Source organism: Triturus cristatus, chromosome 10, assembly GCF_964204655.1.
Source record: "Triturus cristatus chromosome 10, aTriCri1.1, whole genome shotgun sequence".
In the NCBI taxonomy this organism is placed as follows: domain Eukaryota; kingdom Metazoa; phylum Chordata; class Amphibia; order Caudata; family Salamandridae; genus Triturus; species Triturus cristatus.
In genome coordinates this window covers 1,038,402,234-1,038,427,162 of record NC_140593.1, presented here as the reverse complement: position 1 = coordinate 1,038,427,162, position 24,929 = coordinate 1,038,402,234, and the positions used below count along the sequence as shown (strand labels likewise).

Sequence of the window (24,929 nt, the reverse complement as noted above, 5' to 3'; positions counted from 1 at the left end):
GCATTCTGTGACCGGTTTCAGGATATCATCCCTCACCACCCAGACTGGTTTAAGTCCAGTGGAACAGTGAGCTCGGGAGCCAGTGAGCCTGAGACTAAGGGTGGGCGCAGAGCTCCGCTCCGCCCACAGTGTGTATGGAGTGCTGCCTACTGCTTTGCGAATAGGTGGAGTAGGCAGCACCCCACACACTCCGCAGCAGAGTGGAGTTGACACCAGCCCCCGCCTCCCTCCCGCCCTATCAACAATTAAATTGCAAGCTTTAAAAACAATTTAAAAGTAAGGAAAACGGCTTACCTTAGCTGCGGCGTCCCGGGGCTCCCTCTTCCTCCTTCATCACGACTTCTTCATCAAAACTGCGCATGCACGGGTGGAAGGGAGGAGGGTGGCGGGTGGTGAGGCTATGCGGAGTGTGCAGAGTGTGCGGAGATTGTTTTCGCCTCCGTGGCACTCCGTGTAGCCCCACTACACACACTACGCCCACCCTTACCCGGAACCCACGTCTGGACATATATGCTATTTTCGATAATGTCGCAACTATCACTTTTCAGATTTCATAATTGTCCAGCTAGCTCTGCTTTCATATATACATAAAGTCAAGAATATGCAGACTTTCCAAATTACAAAATGTACAATTAGCACACCCACAGTACCCTCATACCACATTCTAGTTTTTTAATAGTGCACTTTTATATTTTTTCATAGCCTAAGCTCCCATATGCACAACTCACAATACCTATGATATTTGCTTTAAATGGGCAGTACTGTCCGGTACTGAAAACCAGCATTTTTTTATTTTGAGAGGGAGAGTACTTGCACTTCTCAAGAGAGACATAATAGCTTTAATTGGAGAGTACAGCACTCCTCTGAAACATACAGGTACTCTGGTACAGGGTACCTGCACTTCTATTTTTCCATTTCAAACACTGCCTATGATACACCAGTTAGCACATGTTAGAATGCACTAACCTTGTGCTTTTGATCCAACTGGAGTAATACCCTTTTTCGTTCCTCACCTGTCAACCAGTGACCACATAGATAGGGACATGAGGGGCATCAGTGGGAGACGGGGAATGGAATAACAGAGAAAACAGAGAACCTACACCATTTTGATTCATCACTTCTGCTGGTCACTGATGTCTGAAAGGCATAGTGCGTGTCTAAAGTTAAGGAGCTATCTCTAGTAACTTTTCATGAAAGTCCTGCATCTAACTGTAACAGTGAATGGTTATGCCGTAGCTATATATTTGTGTAACTGACTCTGAGTACTTTGATGTGGAACTTGTCATTCCTGTAACTAAACTTGCAAGAGATGAATATCTTAAATATATGTTCACCAACACTGTGACACTTGACTCTTGTGTCCCTACAAGGTATTTTGTAAATATTAATATTCTGCAATTTCTATCTAAGCAACTCTTATAAACATTTACTAGAACTCTAATACCTTACACATCATCATGTGCACAAAGCATGAGCAACATAGTACTGACAAGAATCATCTGTCCCATCACAGAGTACCCACCCATGCAAGTTAGATCTACACTAGAGTGTTGATACACCATGGGGAAGAGGACCACGGTCTTCCAGTTAGATCTGTATTTGCAAAAAAGGAGGTCTCTGGTCATGCAAGTTGTAATGTGCTAGACAAATGGATCCCACGTCTCTACTGGAGGCCAATGTAAAGTTTTCAGTACAAGTGCAATGTCTGCTCAATGAGCGGTTTAAGTGATACCCTGTGCCTCTACATGCTTGAGCCCTCACATCCAATAGGAAGGATGACTGCTGTAGACTCCATTTGCAATGGCTGATCACGATCTGTCAAATCAGTGGTAGCCTTGTGCCTTTGGAACTATAAAGAAAAAATACATTTTAAGGTGAAAAAAGCCAGATTCTGGAAGCTTCCACCAATGAGGAAAGAGCCTGCCAGAGCAATACTCAGTGAACTCAGGAAAACACTGTTGCGATATTCTGCTCAGGAACAGAACCATGCTTGCCACCACAGAACATCAGTATGTAGGGACTGAGTCACCATGCTACCTCAGTAGCTATGAGCCAGAGCTCGATTACCTACAGTGCCTCACTTGCCCTCCCAACCTTTCCAGTGAGAAGAGAGATTTGGCACCCCAGAACACAACACTCTCGACCCTCTCAGGGATCGCGGTTACAGGACACACCCTTTCGCTCTCTCACTCGTACTTGTCCACAATAAGATAAAAAAGAGACAGGAAGGAAGTTTACAATGTTTATTTAAACTATCGCGCTCTAGGATGCAATAATTGTGCCACAATTAGAAAACAAATGTATGTCGATAATGTAATCAGGATGGCTAACAAACCATATGCAATAAAGAGCCCTGTAAAGTTATTTGACAGATCTGCATAAATCCTCCTGTACTACGGAAGCGAAGTGGTTATAAAATATAGATCTCTGGGTTCAGTGGCAAACCCCTTAGCATGAATAGGTGGATGTTCTACATCTCAGCTGACGCAGCACTCTTGTCTTCGGACCTTCGCTCTCTGTGTCTGTTGTTTTCCAGAACCTTGTTCCCTAGTTACATGTCAAGATATGTGTATTCAAAACAGCAGCTATATTCTTTTATTATGTCTAGGTGCTAGTGCCTGACCAGAGAGAATGGTTGTTTGGCCATGCCTAGGCTGTTCCCAGGAATCCCAGGAGAAGAATAAAATGTGAAAACATAAGCTGGTTCTGTGTGAAAACACAATGTGGCACAATAGCAAGCGTGATAAGTAGTAACATGTGCAAAACCAAAGTGACCTTCAACATGCATGAATAGGCTAACATAGTGTAAACGACAACGGGCCATGTGAGAAACACACAATAACAGATTTCAATGGAATTTGGGGTTCCAAGTACTAATAGCTGCTGGATGATGGTTTCTGTTCCAGGTATTTTTTTCTCTCACAAATCTATCTAGAGTCAACGTACATGGGGCGAAAATCGGCTCATTACAAAAGGTATTATGTGAATTTACTTCAAGAATTCCTGTGCTGTGGACATAATCCATAAAAGAGACGGTGAATGATGAACCAATGGAGGTAACGAACATTGAAAACCAGTAGGTGTTCTATCTGATAGAAATGATCTAACCCAGACTAGATCCATGTCTCTAAATCCAACCCTGCACGGCCTGGACTGTGCTGGACAAGTAGATGATCAATTGATAACACCGAAGGGCGCTAACAGCACCCAGAGGATCAGAGCAGCAATATTGTCTTTGTTCACTGACATTAAAGGTCATCTAAATAAATAATTAAGATGGATTTATTGCTTATGAGAGGCGTCGAGTTAACCTGATGGAGGTCTAATATGTCACTCCTTACAAGTGGTAGGAGAAGCCGATGCCAGCTTCCCCCATCTTTCTTCCCCACTAGATTCATGACCCTTGACCCTCAGCTGATGCATCTTGATTCAGGTGAGGAATTTGTCAGGGAGCTGCAGACCCACTTCCAGACATCAACACTAACTGTCTAATCTACTCTGGGGGCAGGAATCTTTGTGCTTCCCCCACACTATGCCTGGTGGAAATACTGTGCAGGAGAAGCTTTTGAATCCCCATTTATACTCTAGGACAGGGTGAGGTGTTTAAAAACACAAACACTGTAATGTGCTTCCAATGCCTTCAGCGCTGAGATATATGGTATGTTCTCTTTCCACAGGCAGCCTGTTCTGGGATTCTAGCAACCCACCAATGAGTCATTAATTACATCTTTAATAAAGACAAACCGCTGCAAAGGAGGTACCAGCTCCCATTTATACCAGAAGTGCATTGCATTAATGCCACTGCAGGAACAGGATGACAAAAAGGCCGGTGGTTAGGGCCTGGAAGCTGGAGTGGTAGAAGAATAGAGGAGGCAAGGATGACTTTATTTCAGTTCTGTAACTACCGCTAAGGATCCACTTTTGATGAGAGACTTCTCGTAAATTCTTATAGGATGATGCGTATTTTGAGAATGGAAAGGTCAGGCTTTGTTGACTCACCATCTAATAAACTCCAGACAGATTTTCAGGATACCAACAATGTTTTATTTATGAGGCGAATTTGCATATCATCAATTTCATTGGTGATGATTTGCATATTTAGTATTAAGTGGGGCAACAAGTCCAGTTGAATATTTTAGTGGTTGTTGAAGCTACTAGAAACAGAAGTCTGATGTTTGTCCCCAGAACAGATCATGTCATTGTAAGCTTCCCTATGTTGTGTCTTAGGATCAATTAAAACAGATGCACATTATGCAAGCAGGCCTAAAAAATACCTTAGGGAAATGTAAATATTGTCAAGGCACATAGATATGGAGTTATGACTAGTGAATCTACACTTCCAGATGCATACGCTTCTTCAATATACAGTAGCCATCAATAAAGTGGTGTAGTATTTTTGTGCTGGTCCTTTATTTCACCTTGATACTCTGGCATTCGACTGCCTAGCTGGTTGCAAAATATAAAACAAAATATTGAAGATGGGTGTTTGAGGTGGGTCGTACACAGTTTGTACTTGGTTAGTCGATACTCAAATAATTTGAATTGCCTCTAGTGAGACAATAAGGGAAGAAGCTGCAATGTGTGGCCTTTCATGCAGGCGTTGATGCAGTGATATGAGGCCATGTAGATGTTGAAGAGGGTGGGGCTCAGGGATGAGCCCTGTGGGACTCCGCAGGTGATTTTCGTGGGGTCGGAAAGGAAGGTGGGAGTTTGATCCTTTGGCTTCTTCCGGTGAGGAATGATCGGATCCAGTCCAGGGCTGTTCCTTGTATGCCTGCGTCGTGTAATCTGGCAACTAGTGTGCGGTGGGAGGCGGTGTAGAAGGCCGCTGATAGGTCATGTAGGATGAGGGCTGCGGAGTGGCCGTGGTCCAGGAGGGTGCGGATGTCATCTGTGGCGGTGAGTGGGGCGGTCTCTGTGCTGTGGTTGCTTCAGATTCCGGATTGGGACGGGTCGAGGACTGCGCTCTCTTCAACGAATCGTGTCAGTTTCCTGTTGACTGTTTTCTCTGCAACTTTGGCTGCGAAGGGGAGGGGCTAGATGGGCCGATAGTTCTTGAGGCCGGTGGGGTCAGCTGTGGGCTTCTTGAGCAGAGGTCTGAATTCTGCACGCTTCCAGTCGTCTGGGAAGGTGCCTGTTTTGGAGGTGGTGTTGATGGTGCTTTGTAGTTCGGGTGCGATGGCGGCCGCGGCTCTGTGGTAGATGTGAGGGGGGCAGGGGTCAGTGGGGGCTCCTGAGTGGATGCTTTTCATGGTAGAGGTGGTGTCTTCGGCCGTGTTCGGTATCCAGTTGGAGATGGCGGGTTGGCTGGTATTTCTGGAGGGCGGGAGGCTGTCTGTGGCACCTGGTGGATGGTCAATGAGGTTGTCGTAGAGGTTTTTGATCTTGAGGTGGAAATAGGTTCCAAGCTTGTTGCAGAGGTCTTGGGATGGGGCGATGTCTGTAGCTTGCTGCGTGGGTGAGTTCTTGAATGACACTAAAAAGTTCCTTGGAGTTGATGGAGTTGGCCAGGATTTTGTTGTGGATGAAGTTCGTCTTGGTGGCTCTGATCTGGTTGTGGTAGTCCGTCATGGCTTCCTTGTAGATGGTGTGGTTTTCGGTTGTCTTGGTGTTTCTCCAGTTCTTCTCCAGGCATCTGCAGGTGTGTCTGGCTTCTTGGAGAGCGGTGGTGAACCAGGCAGCTTTTCTGGGGCGTTGTCTGTCGGGGTTGCATAGCGGAGCGAGCTCTTCTGATCCAGGTGTGGAGTTCTCTGGCTGCGTCATTTGCATCGGGTGCCCAGGTGTTGTTGTCTCGGCTGAGGATGGAGTTAAGTTGCTCGTCGGTAATCTTGTTCCAGTTCCTTCGTGGTTGGCGTCGGGCTGGTTTGGGTGCCTTGGGTTTGTTGATGGTAATGTACGCAGTGGTGGTCAGTCCATGGCGGCTGCGTTGTGTGGCTGAATTGGACGCTGTTTCCTGCCGTAAAGATGGGGTCGAGGGTGTGTCCTGCTCTGTGGGTCGGTGTGTTGAAGAGTTGTTTAAGTCCGATGCTGACGAGGTTGTCACGAAGGATAGTGGAGTTGGGGTCGCTGGGGTTGTCGAGGTGGAAGTTCAGGTCTCCAATGAGTATGTAGTTTGTTGAGGCGATGGCGTGGGATGCGATGAAGTCGGGGATGGTGGTTGTGAAGGGTTTTTGGTGGCCAGGGGGTCTGTAGACTAGGGTTTCTCGGAGTGTGGCTTTGGGGGTGGTCTGGATCTGGAAGTGCAGGTGTTCGGCGGAGGGGAAGCTTCGCTGGAGGTTGTGAGGCGGAGGGTGCTCTTGTGGGCGATGGTGAGGCCCCCTCCTGGGTGGTTGGGGCGGTCTTTCCTCTGGATCTTGTATCCGTCTGGGATGTCGGTGCTGATGTTGGGGGCAGAGGATGCGTTGGTCCAGGTCTCTGTGAAGAAGGCGATGTTGGGCGAGAGAGAGTCAAGTAGGTTCCAGATTTCCATGGCGTGTTTGTGTATGGAGCGTACGTTGAGGAGGATGCATTTTAGGTGCCGCCGATGCTGGCGTCGGCGGTGTTGGAGGCCCGGGTGGGGGTGAGGGTCTGGCGGCAGTGGAGGCAAGAGAACTGGCCGTGGGTCGTGTTCGGCGAGGCCTGTTGTCATTCTCTAAGTCTTCCAGGGTTGAGTGCGAGGAGGGTGGTGGTGTCGTAGCGATGAGTAGTAGGAGGTCCAGGGTTCCTGGCATTTGCTGCGGTCGGGTCACGGATGGGTGCAGATGGGCTTGCCTTCGGCGCCCCAGCTGCGCACACGCTGCGCGCGTCCGCTGCGCAACCGCGCATCGGCCTCCAATAAGTAAGGGTGGTGGGAGGGAGGAGAGGCTGGGAGGCGGGTGTGGGGGAATTCCGGGGGGAGGGTCGCAGGGGCAGCAGCGGCGAAAAGCGAAAGGAACAGGCAGGCACGAGAAAATTAAAAGAGTGGTGGAATTTGAGCAAGACACAGATGGGCACAATAACAGTGGCACAACAGGGAAAAATTAGGGAAAAAGCAGCTGAGAAAGGTTACGGTGGTTGCAGACAGTCTGGTCCCAGTTGGAGCGGGCAGCAGGCCCAGGAGCGGACAGCAGCCTTGAACCTCCCAAGGAGGAGGTCGGGGTCTGGAGGCAAGAAACGGCACAGTAGAGCTGCGGGGAGTGGACCTAGACCAAGGGTTGTTCTTGCAACCTTCTCTTAAATGGTAAAAACAATTCCTCGTGGTCCATCTTCCAGACATTTGAGGACTCTGACATCTCCAAACTACCGTCTTCCGCTAAACTTTCCAACCATTTCAATGACCCTCTCCCCCCCAATTCCTCAAGGAAACTTCACACCTCCTGATGCCCCTATGGACTAGAATTATCAATGCCTCTCTTACGCAAAGCCCCATGCCGGACTGTCTAAAAAGTTAACAAGTACACCTATCCTAAAAAGCCAGACGCGGCCCTCTCTGATCCCAACAATTTTCACCCGATTTCGAGTATCCCAACCTTAGCCAAGTTCCTGGAAAAATATATTCATCAACAACTCTACAATCACATTGACCAGCACCAACTCCTTGACCACCTGCAATCTGGTTTCAGACTAGGTCACAGTACTGAAACTTCCATGGTCCTCATTGGATCATAATGAATCCTGTCTTTTAATCCTTCTTGACCTATCAAAAGCGTTTGACAAAATCAAACATGAAAACCCTCCTGAACCTCTTAGAACTTAGGATGGGTCTCTCTGGTACTGTCTTAAAATGGTTCTGCTCATTCCTACAAAACAGATCTTAACGAGTCCTAATCAATCATGACTTATCTGATCAGACGCCGGTCACTATCGGCATTCCCCAAGGTTCTTCTCTTTCCCCCACCCTGATTAATCTTTACAAGGAACCCCTGGCTGAAGTCCACAATTGCTCTAATAATAATAATAATAATCTTTATTTAGATATAACACAGATATCTTTAAAAGAATTAAAAAAATTCACATTAAAAACCAACTGGTTTAAAATACACTGCCTATAAAAGTGCAACATACTTATTAAAAGCAAGGCAGTGTTCTTTGAAATACGATTTGATGAATTAACCTGCCAGATTGCAGAGCGTGATAATCATTTCATTTCATCTTCCCTACATTTTTTATTAGCAAGGCCTCTTTTACACCAAATTACGATATACTTGCTGAATAAAAATTATTAAACCCAGGTTTAAATCTGTATTTTCGGGGTTCAGGGCCATGATAATGGCTTGCCTACATGTCCGAGCGCCCAGCCTATTCCACTCTAATTTGAGTTTGCACCTGCGTTGAGAATTAAAGGCTGGGCAGAGACAAACCACATGTAGCAGAGTTTCGGCTGTCTTGCCACACCCTCTACAGGTTACATTTTCCGACGTGCGTCGCCAAGGGGGCAAATCTTGCAAGAAACGCCAGTCACCCATTCTGATTGCCATAAAACTACGTTTTAGATACAATGAATAGGTGCAAGACAGGTAAGAGGCAGGGGCTAGCCGTCTGTATGAATTTACAAGGGCCCAAGCATGACTACGTTTGGTAAGAAGTGCCTTATCCATTATGAGAGAGCTCATTCTCACACATTTTTTGATGCCAGTCTTAAATACTGCCCGACTGGGGTTAAGGGCTCATAGCTCACTCGCTGACATTTGGTGGATATGGTCCTTGAAAAGACAACCAAACGTACCTCCAGGGTTTTTCTGGGTGACTTCTAACCAGACCAAGGATTCTAGTGTGCCTAAGTCCGCTTGCCTCAATTTATGGCAGAGGTTTAGATATGAACCGATGTTAGAAACATCATAATTCAGTATCCCTAGCTCTAGTCTTACCTGGGCTGCGGATGCGGAGTTTGGCAAATGGAGTACCTTTTTATAAATTTTAGTCGTATGTTGGTTTAAGACAGTATTCAGCTTGCCCCTGAATATCTCTATGCCATATGATAAAGTAGGGCCAATTTTTGCTCTGAGAACTTCTAAGAGTGGTAAAAGAGTTGGACCGGAGATATTTTTCGAGAGCTTATCTAATGACACCGCAAGGGTCATCGCTTTAACTGCGATCTCGTTACGATGTTTAATAAGATTGCCCCTAGAGTCCAAATGGACACCTAGGTACTTGTACGAGTGTCCTACGACAAGGCTTATGTTGTTGTATGACCATCCTCCAACAGTGTGCCATTTCCGACCAAATGGGACAACTTGTGTTTTCTTTAAGTTAACCTCAAGTTGGTTCATGGTCGTATAGATGTACAGTTTATCGAGGAGCCTTTGCAACCTGACCCTAGTGAGGCTAAAGAGAACCAGGTCGTCGGCATATAAAAGATTACTTAATGCCGTACCTCCCACCTTTGGGGGGTGACTGTTAGTATCATCCAGTAAAGTTGACAGGTCCGCTATGAACAGGTTAAAAAGCATGGGGGCCAGCACGCATCCTGCTTCACGCCTGTTGATGTCGAGATTTTACGGGAGAGATGCGTGCCGGACCCCAGCTTCACCCTGACCCAAGTTCTGGAGTGCAGTTGTATAATTGCCTCCAAAAGTTTATCAGGGATCCCCCATTTCCTCAACTTTTCCCATAAGGCAGCCCTCGGAACCCTGTCAAACGCTGCTTTAAAGTCGACAAAACAGCAGAACACTGATCTAGATGTGGAGAGTGCTTTATCGACGATAGTTGACAATGTTAATAGATTGGTCATCGTCCCGGACTTGGCAATAAAACCTGTTTGATTAATTGGTATCAATTTATGGTCCTTTGCCCATAGGCTCAACTCCTCCAGCAGGAGGCCCGCGTAATGCTTCGCCTCAATGTCCAGCAGTGCGATGAGTCTGTAATTATTGGGAGAGTCCCGGGAACCTGATTTATAAATAGGTTGAATTATGGCACCCCGCCATGAATCTGGGATTGTTGCTGTTCTCAGAGCAAAATTAAAGAGATTTGTCAATAGGCCTGACCAGAGAGCCACATCAGATTTAAACAGATTCTGTGGCAGGCCATTTGGGCCCGGAGCTCCATCTGATCTAGCTCTTGACACAGCAGTGGCGACCCTATCTTGTGGCATCTGAGGATCCTCACTGTCGGTGTATAAATGCTCTGTCGGAATGCTCTGCTTGTTGTTAACATCTTTTACTTTGTCTGTTGCGGGGCTGCCTGAGCATTCTGGAGATTTAAAATGGTCGGTGAGGAAGGTAACCCAATCTGATTCTTGGATGTTGGCAGATCCAAAACTCAATGTGCTCGAATTGGACTGGTTGATTAGGGCCCAGAATTTTCGAGGATTTCGGCTCTTACGCTCTTACTCTCCCACACTAGCTTGCACCAGAATTGGTTATCATGTGTCCGTTTATCTTTAGTGATCGCCAGCCTAAATGACTTTTGGGCTACTTGATACTGTTTTAAACATTCACTGTTCCCTGGAGCTTTTACCAGTAGCCGTAAGGCATTGTTTCTAGCTTTCTTGAGTAGCTTCGACTGTTGTGAAACTGCGAACTGGCGCGGGAGGGGTCTCCTTGGAGAATGCAGTTTTTTTGGAAAAAGATTGATCAGATGTAAGCAGAGAGTCGTCCATGTTGCTATCGGGGAGGCATCCTGGTCAATTCCACCTCTTATGTGCTCCGTGGATGCATGGAGAATCATCGGGCTGATGTCTTCGCTCCATCTGAGGCGCTTTAGGTTTTCGGAGTATATACCCCTGCTGGTTGTGGGTGCAGATTTATGCTTCACTGAGTTTGTTTTGAAAGCTATGACCTGGGGCCGGTGATCACTTTCAGAACATGGGTGAATGCAAAAGCTAACCAGACAATGGAGCAAAGCTGAATTACAGATGGAGTAATCCAGGTAAGATCGTTTCTTTCCATTTGTCCAGGACCAGTTGGGGGGGGTATCGCCCTCCGACCTTCCATTTATAACCAGGTAGCCTGCGCTATAGAAGCACATCACACAGAGGTATCCCAGGCCACAATAGGCTTGATTTGCCGGTTTGGTTTGTGACACTGCCTCATTCAAGGAGAATAAAAAGGGCCCCTCGGTTTCTGTTGGTTGCCCCTGAAATAGGTTGGTATTAAAATCCCCAGTAACAATACAGTCTGAATCAGGGTGCTCCACGGCTAAGTCGCTCATAATTTCCGTTAGTCGTACCAGATGAACTTTTTTTGTGCGTGTATTTGGGTTGATATACACGTTTAGGAAAATAAGTGAATGATGTTCCCGCCATGAATTGATTTTGACCCCAAGTAGCAACTCTTCATCCAATTTTAATTGTGTTATTGGGCCTTTTAGATTAATTGATATATATATTGACAGGCCACCTTTTGCGTGGCCATGCCGGCTGTTCCTCAGTGCTGGTTTCCATAGATCAATATAGCCAATAACAGGGCAGCCTTGTGAAGCCCAAGTTTTATGCAGGGCTATTACAGCGTGCTTACAAATAAAGGAGGAAGTATCTGAGTTCCTGATTTTCTGTTGAAGTCCGCTGATGCTCCAGGAGCAAATTAAAAAGGTGGAATCTGCTTGCGGGTTGTGCCCCATTGCCGATAAAGATATTTGAGGGCTTATGTTTTCCAGAGATTTGAGGGTTTGACCAGTTGACTCTGTACCTTGTGGTCATTCTGGTCTTTTTGTTGTTAAGATAGCTGGAAGCCAACTCCAGCCTTGGTGTGAATCATCGTTAGAGACCACATTTGAAGTCAGTTTGTTGCGGATTTCAGGCCCTGACGCGTTTTTTAGAATCGAGTATGGTCTAGAGTGGGACACAAGTCGAAAGGTTCCGGCTTTTTTAGGTGGCGTTTGCTGGTTTAATAATGCTGGGGGGTACCCTGGGATGGAATATGGGTAAACTCGAATGCCCCAGTCCCGCAGGATGGCCTTATGATCCAAAAATACCCCTGCCCAATGGGCCGACTTGAATGCTACCAGTGTTACCTCAGACGGTTGTGTGCCTCTTGGTGGAAGGAATACGATAGATTCTATGTCGTCCGATACCAGACCTGCAAACCCCGGAGTGCCATCCACTAGTTTAATTATGTTGGATCTATTGAGGATATCTTGCCAGCCTTTTGATTTGTAATCGGGAGCTAGTATGATGTGAAATAGTTTTAAAACGCTTTCATCCTCTTTACTGCGTGGGCTTTGAATTGACTTGTTGATTTTATTGAGTGAATGGCCTACAACAAGGTCCTGCTCCTGTTGAGGCTGGTGTTGAAGGGCCTTCCTCGAAGGCTGACTATTAGTTGACAGAAGTGGTTTATGGTTGTAGATTGTTTTTGTAAAATTTGGTTTGGTCGTTAGATCGTCTAGCCGGGGTAAAGTTGAGGCTGGATTGAGATTAATTGCGATCGTTGTAGACTCTGACAAGTTTGATTCGTTGCTTTTCACCCTTTGGTTTTCTTTAGCTGTACTGGGATCTTCTATTACTATTCCCGCAGATGTAGACTCTGATAAGCTTGGTTCGTTGATTTTCATCCTTAGCTTTTCTTTAACAGTACTAGAGTCGTCAATCACTGTTCCCGTAGCTGGCTTGGTTGAATCTTGATTACTACCCAGAGTCAGTTGGGTGTCAGTTTCGGATGGATCCCCTTTCTGTTCAATTGCACTTAGATTTAGTGAGGGAGATGGTGCGTCAGTTTCACTTAAGGCTTTTTTGTTAGGAGCTATTGCAAAGAGAGGAAAGAAATTTGACGTGGCAGCTGTTGTTTTAGACCTTGTTTTATTTCTGTATTTACGCTGGCATTTGCGCTCTTTCTTGCTACAGGATGGTAAGGTAGCTGGCTGCACTTCCGAGATCGAAGGTATCTGGGCTGCTGAACTAGCCACTAGCTCTTGCTCAATGTGAACTGCGCAAATTGTACGCCCGCTTGGAGACCGGGCATTTTTAGTCATTGCTTCAGTCAGGTCGGGGCCCGTTATTCCAGTTTGAGGTCGGTCAGATGATGACTGCTCATTTAGCTGTTTTGGAAGGGGAACTATTCCCTCCCTCAGCTGGGTGCCTTGTTTTGTTATAGTCCAGGGGTTAGCTTGTATTTGGGACATATTTGGCAATATTTGCGATTGTGGGCAAAAAGTTGATTGAGGATTGCCTCCCTTCAGCAGCTTGACTTCATCTATAACATTTGATAGAAAGGCTGGAAGCGACGAAAGAGAGTCTATAATTGGGGAACAACAACAAAACGCCTGCACAAGCTTTGCGGAGGATTGTGCTCCTATTATTAAGTTGTTCAATTTGTCCAATTTATTATCAATGCCTGCTGTGAAAAGTGCTAGGGTATTCAAAAGGTCTATCTGCACATCCAGTTTATCAGAATGATAATTTAAGGCATTAACTGTATGTTGAAAAGTTTGGAGAAGTTGAGGCCAAACACCAACTGCTGTAGGATCCTCTAATTTGGGCTTTACATTTGGCATAGGTTTAGGGGCATTTTGAGTATTTTTGAAAAAATATGACAAGTCCGCTAAAAACTGGTCATCTGGAACTAATTTTTTGGGCGATTGTTGTAATGGTGTCGTTGTTGATGTAAGTACAATATGCTGGGGGCTTAACACATCCAGATGGTCCTTTGGTGTACTTATAGTTTGCGGCAATTCAGCTAATCGCAAGTTTTTATTACAGAGGTGGGTATTTTGCGCGTGGATTTGAGGGAAGATTAAATGAGTGTGAGGAGCCGTTGTGGGCTCCTTTAATACTAACCCTGGGCGAGACACTATGCTTCGCCCACGTAGTGTACGTAGCGCTGCCTGCTTCGCAGTTTTCGGAGTAGGCGAAGCAGGCTAGCGCTACGCACACCCAGGGCGAAGCGTAGCTGCCTGCTGCCGCCACCCGCCTCCCGCCCGCCCTCCTTTTAAATCAAACCCCCGCATTTACAATAAATACATAAGTAAAGAAACTTACCTGAAGCGCGGCGTCTCCGGGGCTCCCTCTTCCATTTTCAACTTCTTCTGACAAATGCGCATGCGCGGACGCCCGCGCATGCGCATTTCTTGCGAGAAATGCGCATGCAGTTTTCCTGGCTTTCCCAGATCTCATGGTTTATGTAGGTTGAAATACTTGTTGAGGGTCAGCAATAACAGATGCCCTTGCCAGGGGTCCAGCGAGGGTCCACCAGAATTGCTCTTCCAAATTATTGGAGAGCTAGGGATCTGGTGATCTAATGGTTCCAACAATGATGTCTCGGGCGAATGAATATTGTAGATATTGACCAAGGATTGTGTTCTGTACTGTCTAGCAAGTTTGGTTTGTATTACAGGAACTGCCAAGTCTATTGATGGAAGGCGTTTTTAACTTTGCTTTTGGCACTTCGATAAAATTACGCCAGCTTTTATTGGAGCCCTAATCGTGGCGCCTTGATCGTGGCGCCTTGATCGTGGCACCCCCGCTCATTTATGTAACCCTACCCCTATCCACCAGCCCGCGACCGCCCGCACACCGCACCACTCAGGCAAAAGACCGGGAGGCCAGGTCAAGCCTCACCTCACCTCTATGTTTTTCCCCTCAAGAGGGTTCGCACTGGTGATGGGGCTGACAATAGGACTCAACCAGTCAGTGGTCGCAATAGGCAGCGAGAGCGTCGGACGCTAGGTGGCTTCGCGGGGGGAGCAGCCCCAGGGCTGGACAGAGCTGCCCAATGCCCCCGCACGCCCACAACCAGGCAAGTAGGTAGGTACAGCAGGGGAAAATGGACGGGCCACAGGCGCAGAAAATAGCAAAGAGCAAGGAGGCAATAAGAGCGGCAATGAGAGCGGAAGGGCAAAGGGAGGCAGGCTTGTGGGAGCAGACACTGGGGATACAGGGAGATCTAGGCGAGCAGCATCAAGCGGCGCCCCACAACGAGCGGCTCCGGGGGGGGGGTAACCATTAAGGGCAGCAAGTGGCTCGGCTCAGAGACACAGCAAGAGCATGTGAATTAAAGGCTTGTTTGACTCGTCCTCCGTTAATCCAAAACACGGCACGGATTTTCCTCTACCACCAACCTACTCCAGCTGGCAGTAGATTAACAATGAGCGTTGAATGGTCTCTTAGTCACAGCTGACTCCGCTTGTTCAGCTACTCAGCTCCCACCCGATGCAGCACCGACTCCACAAGCTCCGTTCCCCTCAACGTGCCGTGGACCCCCGGCACAGCACCACACAACACTCGAGCAGCGCCGGAGTTCAGAGGCCAGGGACCGGGGCAGCCAGGAGCTGCGGGGGAAACGAGACGACAACCTCGGAATTCAGCAACTCGATCAGCGGTCTTCGGGAGAGGTGCGGCTAAGTCCGGGCAAGTGCCTTGCAGCACTGGCCGCTCCAGAGGCTTCCGACCGTCGCAGGTACTCACAGATACATGCCGGAGCGTTGGAATCACACGCTGCTTTGCCTTACTGCTTTGCTTTACTGCTCACCGCGGCGCGTCTCCTGTGCCTCCTGCCTGATTCCGTCCGCACGGGAGGCTCTCACTGCTCTGCTCAGTCTGTCTCTCCGTTCTGCTTCAATTGCTCTAACATCTCCTACTATATGTACGCTGATGATATGCAATTGTACATGAAGATTACCTCCCCTAACAACATCAGCACTCTCAATAACATCTTGAACAAAACTCAACACTGGTTAACTCTTAGCCACCTCAAACCGAATGCCCTCAAAACCGAGTTCCTATTAATCTCGCCACCCAACCCTACCTCTAACATTAAAGACTGGCTCCTACTACTCACTGCCTTGAACTGTGTTCCACATATCGTTGATTCAGCAAAATCACTAGGAATAACACTAGACAACAACCGCTCCATGCATATTCACATCAGCACCACAACCAGAGGGGCCAATTTCCATCTCCACGTCTTTAGAAAACTAAAACCTTTCCTGCCCAGTGCAGATCTCAAGATGGCGGATCAGGCACTGGTGACCTCAAAACTTGACTATGGGAATGCTATCCTTGTTGGCCTACCGAAAATAAAACTAGCACCGCTGAGGGCTATCCTCAATGAGGCTGCACGGCTCATCACAGGCACAAAGAAAAATGGTCACATTACCCCAGCCCTCCACTCTCTGAACTGGCTACCCTATGAAATTTAGGATCTACCTAAAAGTAGCATGCATGATGTACAAAGCTATCCACCACAACACTCCTCGCTATCTGGGTCAGAATCTGGTTCTATCTGGAAGGAATGGAGCTTCTCCTAGTATATGCGCCCTACTGCTGAAACTTTAAACATTTCACAAAAAGAAAACTTATAAGGGAACTTTCTCCGAAATTGCCCCCCAGAGATCAGGACATGCCTTCATTCACTCTTTTTAAAACTAAGTAAAAATGAGACAACTGAATAATCTCCTTCCTATCTGCGGTTATCAGTGCCAATTTGATTTAATTTCTAGTGTTTTCACTCTGTCTCTTTGTATTACCTTTTCACGCTGTATATTCTATTTTATGCTGCTTGTATATTTTTTTTATTGAACAGTGCTCTGACACTAAAATGTTGGTCTTGTTCGCGCTTTATAAAACTTCATAAATAAAATAAATAAATAAAATAAGGATCACGTATCTTGAGCTGCCAATGCAAGGATAATGTATAATAGTCCCATATACCTGAGCTGCCAATGCAAGGATCACGTATAATGCTCCCCTGTTCTTGAGCTGCCAATGCAAGGATCACGTATAATTATCCCCTGTTCTTTAGCTGCCAATGCAAGGATCATGTATAATGCACCCATGTACCTGAGCTGCCAATGCAAGGATCATGTATAAAGCCCCATGCTCTCCAGCTGATAATGGAAGGATCATATATAATACTCCCATGCTCCCAAGCTGTCAATGCAAGGACCATGTATATTAGGCTTGTTGCAAATGCAAGGATCATGGACAATACACACTGGCGCTGGAATATTAAACTGGCCAAAACATTCATGTACTGACACCTCCCAAAATGCAAAATGTGATTCTGGTGTGGGTTCATGTCTCCCCCTCGGGGATGATCAATGGGGACTGGAAAGGTGGCAATTGATTTCCATTTATTTTAGATAGAAATAAAATGCTAAAGGCACCTGTCCTGTCTAGAGATAGAGTCACTTGGACGACCTTTTGTCATGGCTCTCCAGACAAAGGAAGTTATGAACTGTGATGGCTGACTTAGTGCCCGCCGAAACGTTACCAGGGAGGGACACATACGCACACATACACCTCATTCACATCCATTTATTCACACACGTATATACCCACTCACAACACTCACTAACAAAAACACATACATTCATACATACATGAATGCGCGCTCACACCAAACAAAAAAAAACAACACAAAAAATGTACCACAACAGCATCTTTGCGACAGGGAAGCCTCAGAGGTCCCAGGAGGCTTGGGACTGCTGCCTTCCCTCATTGGCTGACCAATGTCGTCACAGAGTGAGACTGCTGACCCCACCCCACTCTGTGACTAGATGTCACTGATGGAGCCTCTGCCCTGGGCACTTCAAGGCTTAGAACTGAAGCACCCAGGCCTGAGGCAATTGATGATGCTCCACCTCCTTACTAGGGGGAAGGCCTTGAGGCAAATCCTCAGCCTGGCAAATTTCAGCTCAGGCAGCCAGAAGCATGCACATTTTGTGCATGTCTAGCTCCTTGCTGCCTGACCTGAACCAGAAGAGTGTCTGTCCGGCTGATTTTGTTAAGCCTGACAGATTAAGCCACCTTTTTGTCTAGAAAAAGGTGGGGGGCGTGGCGCCTCAACCTGTATGGACGGGCCACTGCTGGACTGACTGCAAACGTGCCACTGGGCTGTTGTGGTGGTGATTAGAGGATTGTGAACTTGTCGAAAGATCTGTTCAAGTGGCTGCCTGCTGTTGCTGCAAGGCATAGAAAGAAGTTATTTTTTCTATAAAGGTCACCCAAGCCTCATTGTAGACTTCTGCTTGCTTGTGTGTCAGAACATGAGGTACGAAAATATTGACATGCCAAGTGGCCAAAATATCAACAACCAGAATATTGTGAAATTAAGTGCATATTGGTAGGCATAGATTTACTAATATAATCAATATTTACACACCTTGTGTTATGTGTGTGTGTGTGTGTGTATATATATATATATATATTCACTGAAAAACTAAAGGTTAAAGTAATGTAATAGGTGGATTTGTCAGTGTCAATATTAACATTTTGAAGTGAAAAAACACAGAAGTTCACCAGTCATAGTTAGCACTTGCGCCCCCACCATGCACTGCTTATGACCTCACATATGACATGTTCAATGACATCATTTATGATATCACTGATGACATCTCAATTGGAATCATTGATGACGTCATCCAATGAGTGTGCAAGTTTGTTTTACAGTTTACATAGTGGCGAATAACTACCACATGAATTCTATGTAATTTTCTATGGCTTGGATGCAGTGAATGGGTGTAAGTGTTTCAAAAACGCATGTGCTCCTAATGTACTTAGCTGTGTAGAGTAATTTAACTTATCATTAATGTTTCCATTCAAGAGTAACTCTGTGTGCAAGTGACAGTTGACTTTTATTCAATATGCCCCGGGCCCATCATTAATATTTGGGGGAGTGGGACACGCAGCCTAGCTCCTTGGGCAGATTTTTGTGGGGTACCCCATCCCATGGGTCTAGCACTAAAATTATGGGGATGGGGGCATGATTTCTGCCCCAGGGTCTCCACCTCCCAGGGCCAGGCACAGTAACGTTGGAGGTCACAAGGAGAGCCGCAAGGCCCCACAGCCACAGCCAGATCCCAGAATCCAGAGAGAGACGGAATATCTCCCACCTGGGGGAGCAGCTAATAATGCTGCTCCCTCCACGTTGTAGCAATATTTAGATCTGTTTCCCTGCCTGCAACACTGCAGGCAGGGATAGAGAACTAAAGTCTGCTTTCAGAGGGCGGGAGCATTTTTAAAGCTCCCTCCCGCTGGGAGCATACTTTGTGTTTGCTCCTGCTTGGCAGGAGATTTAACAATGCTCCTGCCAAGTGATAGAAAATACAAGTATCCCTGCCCACACTGCTGCGGGTAGGGAAATAACTATGTCCTGGGGATGGGCACCCCCCCGGGGACATAGCTGCTGAGCTGGCCTTGGGGGTGGACTTGGTTGGCAATTAGTGGCTCAGGGAGGGGGGGCTCCTCCCCATTTGCTGTATTTTTGGTCCCAGAGTTGGATTCCCCGGGGCCTTCTTAGGCTCAGGGAGGGGGGCTGAGCGACCACCCCTTCCACAAAAGTTGATTTTGACCCCATGGGTAGGCTCCTCAGGATTAAAAAATGTGTCCCGGCTGGCATTTATTTTCCCTATCCAGCGTGAATCTTGCAGGATCTCAGCAATTTTTGCTGGTTTATTTCTTCTTTGGCCCCGGGGAGGTCCCTCTTGGTCCCCCCATGGGCCTAAGGAATCAGGGGATCCCTACCCTGCCCCCATAAATCTTTTTTTTTTCACAACTTCAGGACAAGGGACTAACTGGCACATGCATCAAAGCTTTTTGCGATCGCAAACGGTGCGATTCGCAAAAATCGGCCGTTTGTGATCGCAAAATTAGCTTTTGCGATGCATCAAGAGTCAAGGCCCTCGCAATTTGAGAATTCGCAATTAATTGCGAGTTCTGAAATTGCGATTGCATTTAATGAATCGCATTTTGCGATTCCTTAAATGCAATGCAAGAACCACTTTGAAGTAGCAATTTCGCTACTAGGGGGCGCAAATTACCATGAAGTTGAACTTCATGGTAATTTGCAAAAAGTGCATTTTTCAAAGTTGTAGGTTACACACACACATGTCCTTGGGACATGTGTGTGCGCAGCATTTGTGCACAGATCAATTTCAGGGGGTGCAATAGGGTGTCCTTTTGACACCCTTGCACCCTTGAAACTGCATGAGCAATTTGCAAGTACCAATTGGCCTGTAGGCCCATAGGAATGAATGGGAAGCCATTCCATATTTGTGAATCGCAATTTGTGACTCGTAAATAAGGAATGTGTAGGAATCGCTATTTTTATAGTGATTCCTACATGCATAGGCTTTTGCGAGTCCTTAATTGCGATTCCTTAATAATCGCAATTAAGAACTCGCAAAATCCTACCTTGATGCATGTGCCTGTAAGTCCCTGAGTCCTGCAATGGCTGCCAGCAACATTTTTCTCATGTTAACTGCCTGAAACATTGCGCAAACAGAAAACAGGGGCTCGATATCTGGACCTCGCCCTTGCGTGAAACTGGCCACAAAGCGCTGGAAGCTCCACACCCCACCCATCCCTCATCAATGGCAGCCCATATTCACCCAGTGGGCTGAAGCCGAGGTGGTGGCCTACATCAAGAGGAGACCTAGGAATTGCGTCACTGCCCATTTTACAACAGCTGGGAGGCTCTACTTTCTCAAATGATCGATACGCCTCCAGATTCTTCATCTGACTCGACAACCTCAGAATCCAGGCCCCCTACCTCACACTGCAGAAAGAACCCACCACCCCCGAGGACCCCAGGGCCCCACACTTCCCCAATAGGCCTGGAACTCACTGCAGGCGCACACCAAACATTATCCCCTCCAGGTCCATCACCCACAGTCTCATGCTGAGGAACGTATTTCCCATAACCTTCTTTGCCCCCTTCTGGTTTCCCCCACGGTGGACCCTTCTCCCTGCCTACATAGTAAGTAGACGGAGTACCTTGGTAACTAGGTGTTTCTTTTTCAGAAAGTTGTAATACACACGCAGAGCATCAGCGGCATGACAACAATGACTGTATGTCTGATGCCTAGTTGCATGTTTTTGCTGTATTCCTGTTTAATTAAAAAAAGAAAACCTAGAAAGCATCTTTGTCTGAAAAATCCACATTTACAGGACTATTTGCCTTTATTGTGAGCCTAAAGAACCATCTTTGCTGATTCCAGAAGACAAGGGACTTACAGCAAACTTCCCCAAAAATGTTGTTAGTGTCCGGGTGGCCCATTGTCTTTTTAAATTCTGTAAAGCCACAAAGAGGGAGCTGTAACTGCAAGCTGAGATCCTGGATCCCTGATTGGACGCATATCTCTGCCAGCAAGTATGGAACAGATGTGAGCTCAAGGAAATCCACAAAAAAATAGATGGCCAAAGGATAAGTCCTTCTGGTTTCCAAAATCCTACCTACGGCATTGGTCACCTGAAGCACCTCTGGTGCCATTCACTAGTGCTGATTAACTGGTTTGGTATACATAAAACTTGATGCATTTTGTCTGAGGACAATCTTGCTGTCCAGGTGAGGCTACCAAAGGTGAATGAAGGCTACTCCACCCGCAACCTTTTTGCTTATGTGAGTGTTTCTGTTTAGGCAATCCAGGAACCTTGTCACAGAACACTTCAAGAGTGTGACCAGTGTACCCCAAAACCTCTCTAAAGCTTCCCCGTAATTAGGTTGAGCTAAATGTGACTGCAAACCCTCGTTTTCGAATCCACACGTATATTAGAGAAGTATTCTGCACATTAAATTTGTGATTTGTGTTGCAAAAACATTAACATGTTGGGCCTGATTCACAAACAATATATGAGTATATATGAAGATTTACACATTTGCTTAGACTTAGGTTTACAAATCTTTGCAATTCTCCCCAAAATTTTAAATTTCCTGGCATACAATTAGAAGTGCAAAAACAACAGTTGATGGACAGAATGCAGAACAATGTCATACATTCACCCCAGTACAGAGATCTGGGCCTAAATCCATCGTTTTTTTGCTCACCATGCAATTCCAGTTTGAACCCAGCCATATGCAAATCAGTCTTGACCCTGTGCCTCATGGGAACAGTCCAGCCCAACCTGCCAAACGAGGTCCTCCTTGGATTGGAAGCAAGCATACTAAGACTGGTTTCGGGGTTTCACCCCTCTTTAGCCAGAATAGCTTGATTCCAGAGGCATGGAGAGCACGGGACCCACGTCTGGGCATACCCGTCCCACTCGGGGTGACAAATGCAAAAACAACAGTTCATGGACAAAATGCAGAACAATGTCATACATTCACCCCAGTACAGAGATCTGGACTTAAATCCATAGTTTTTTTGCTCACCATGCCATTGCAGTTTGAACCAAGCTATATGCAAATCAGTCTTGACCCTGTGCCTCATGGGAACAGTCCAGCCCGAACTGCCAAGCCAGGTCCTCCCTGGACTGGAAACAAGCATCCTAGGACCGGTTTCGGGGTTTAACCCGTCTTCAGCCAGGATAGCTTGATTCCAGTGGCATGGAGAGCACAGGACCCACGTCTGGGCATACCCGTCCCACTCGGGGTGACAAATGCAAAAACAACAGTTGATGGACAGAATGCAGAACAATGTCATACATTCACCCCAGTACAGAGATCGGAGCCAAAATCCATCGTCTTTTTTGCTCACCATACCATTCCAATTTGAACCTAGCCATATGCAAATCAGTCTTGACCCTGTGCCTCATGGGAACAGTCCAGCCCGAACTGCCAAGCTAGGTCCTCCCTGGACTGGAAACAAGCATCCTAGGACCGGTTTCGGGGTTTCACCCTTCTTCAGCCAGGATAGCTTGATTCCAGTGGCATGGAGAGCACGGGACCCACGTCTGGGCATACCCGTCCCACTCGGGGTGACAAATGCAAAAACAGTAGTTGATGGACAGAATGTAGAACAATGTCATACATTCACCCCAGTACAGAGATCTGGGCCTAAATCCCAATAAACCCAGATCGGTTGACTGGGGGTGAGTGCTTGCAATGTTCAACACTCCGTCCATCATCCCCTTTGGTTTTGCTTTGTTCACCCTAAGTTGGCAGGGTATGCCCAGGCGTGGGTCCCATGCTCACTTTACCACTGGATTCAAGATATCCTGGGTGATGAGGGTTATGAACCTGAAACCGGTCCCAGGATGCTGGTTTCCGGTCCAGGGAAGACATGGCTTGGCAGTTCGGGCTGGACTGTTCCCATGAGGCACAGGGTCAGACTGATTTGCATATGGCCATGTTTGAACTGGGGTGGTGGAGTGAGCTAAAGAATGATGATGGATTAAACCCAGATCAGTTGACTGGGGGTAAGTGGTTGCAATGTTCAACACTCTGGCCATCATCCCCTTTGGTTTTACAATTAGAAGTGTCATGTAACGTATTCCCTGAACTCCCATTTCCCCAAAGAGCATTCATTCATAGTGTAAAATGACATAGTCAGAAAATAGAGCCCTATGTTCATTTATTTTATTTTTTATTTTTATTAGGACATCAGAACAAATAACATATTATACAAGTTTACATAACACAGAAAAGATATACCTGAGGTCCAGGTTTCTAGTTTTATCCCCCCCACTGCCCCCCCAGGTGGATCCCCACAGCAAAAGATAATACCAAAAGAGAGAGAAAAAAAAAGAAGATTGAAAAACAAAGGAAAACAAAGGGGTTATTCACATCAAAATAACCAATTAATCCTTATTTAACCATTTGGTTAGAGGTTCCCATATCCTTTCACCTCTTAATCTTGCCCTGTCTCCCCTTCTCCTAAACATAGAGATCTCCCAATTATAAATAAACATCAACTTGCCAAACCAAACATGAATGGAAGGAGGATTCTGAGCAAGCCAAACACTGGCAAGGCAGAGCCGAAATACTGCCATTGCGACATAAACCAGTTTCCGATCGGGTTCCTCCATTTCCTGATTGCTAATCCCTAGTACTATGACCTGTGAGGTCAATACAACCAAATATCACAATATAGATTCAAGACATTGTTCGATTTTGACCAGCAGTTGCGAAAAGGCTAGGGCAGGTGGCAAACATGTGTGTGTTGTCTGCTGCCAGCAACCCACACCAAGCGCAGTGTATCCCCGAGATCCCTCCCCATCTATGGATACGAGACGGAGTTATATATAGGTTGCACCATGTCTTATAACATCATACTTGAAGGCTTGCTGATATACATGCTGTTTCACTAAACAAGAGGCAGTCTTCACACTCTCCCTGCCCTGCTTGCCACATCATTTGCCATCTGTCAAAATGTTTTAATAAATCATCGCCCATCTTTTCGTTTATAAGTTTATATAAAGTGGACGTTGTAGATTGGCCCCCTAGGATCAAATCTAACAAAGGAATTCTATTCCAAGAGGTAAGCTTTTTAGTAAGGAAATCCCTTATCTGCAAATATTTAGCCCTATGTTCAAATGCAAATGCACATTCTTTTCTCCACAGGAAACCCATTTTTGCTCATTGAGAAATCCATTCCAGTACATTATCTGTAGGTTTAGAGGTGATCTGTTTGCTTTCCCACTCTGGAAGGGGAGCTACTCCAGCCTTTTGTAAGGTTACATTACCAGTCATGTCTAGGGTGGGAAATGGTCCGATAGGAGTTTGTGAATGCCAATGCTCATGTGAATGCACATTGATACCCTATTGGGTGCTTAGTGCACAATACAAATCAATATAACATAACATAAAATAACATACCATAACATAACATAGCATAACATAAATGTACAAGCTTGAGGATATTCATAAACTTACAATGCTAACCATGCCTTATTCTTACCACGTCTGATCCTAGCGTAGCATTTACTACTAGGAAACTTTCTCCTCCCAGTAATCCTTGTGTCAATTCCAGACAGGCGTAAAAGAAGGCATTTTCATCTGTGAAGTAACATTTATGGTCAAAAATACCTTTACGAATCAAGCTGGAGGAGTCTTGTCTGATTGGCTCCAAGATGCCTTTACCAAGGTGTTTGAGACAAGTGTATCAAAGATGTTCCTGTTGAGTGCACTCGGAGTGTATGCAGTGTGTGGCTTACAGCTACACAATGTGGTCTGAATGGGCATTAAAATGTAGACATGCCAATATCGGACAGCAAGTCCCTACCTTCTTACAGCCATTGAGCCACCTTCTGTTTAAACTTCATGCAGTGCTTCTAGGGAAGAAGTGGCAAAGCTTTTCTTGTCCATCGGGCGAACCACTGCATCGCCCAGCACTGCTACCAAGCTTCAGGGCTGAGATAGTCCCTGCCACAGCAGCGA

General features: G+C 46.3%; 1 protein-coding gene across 1 annotated transcript in view; it reads right to left on the bottom strand.

The window, feature by feature from the left end:
- LOC146796500 (ATP-sensitive inward rectifier potassium channel 12) overlaps positions 1 to 24,542 on the bottom strand; it is a 292,095-nt gene extending 267,553 nt beyond the window's left edge. Inside the window, exon 1 of the mRNA XM_085629119.1 lies at positions 24,451 to 24,542. The gene's annotated coding sequence lies outside the window, so the exon portion shown is untranslated. The remainder of the gene's footprint in view (positions 1 to 24,450) is intronic.
- Between the last annotated feature and the right edge of the window lie 387 nt (positions 24,543 to 24,929).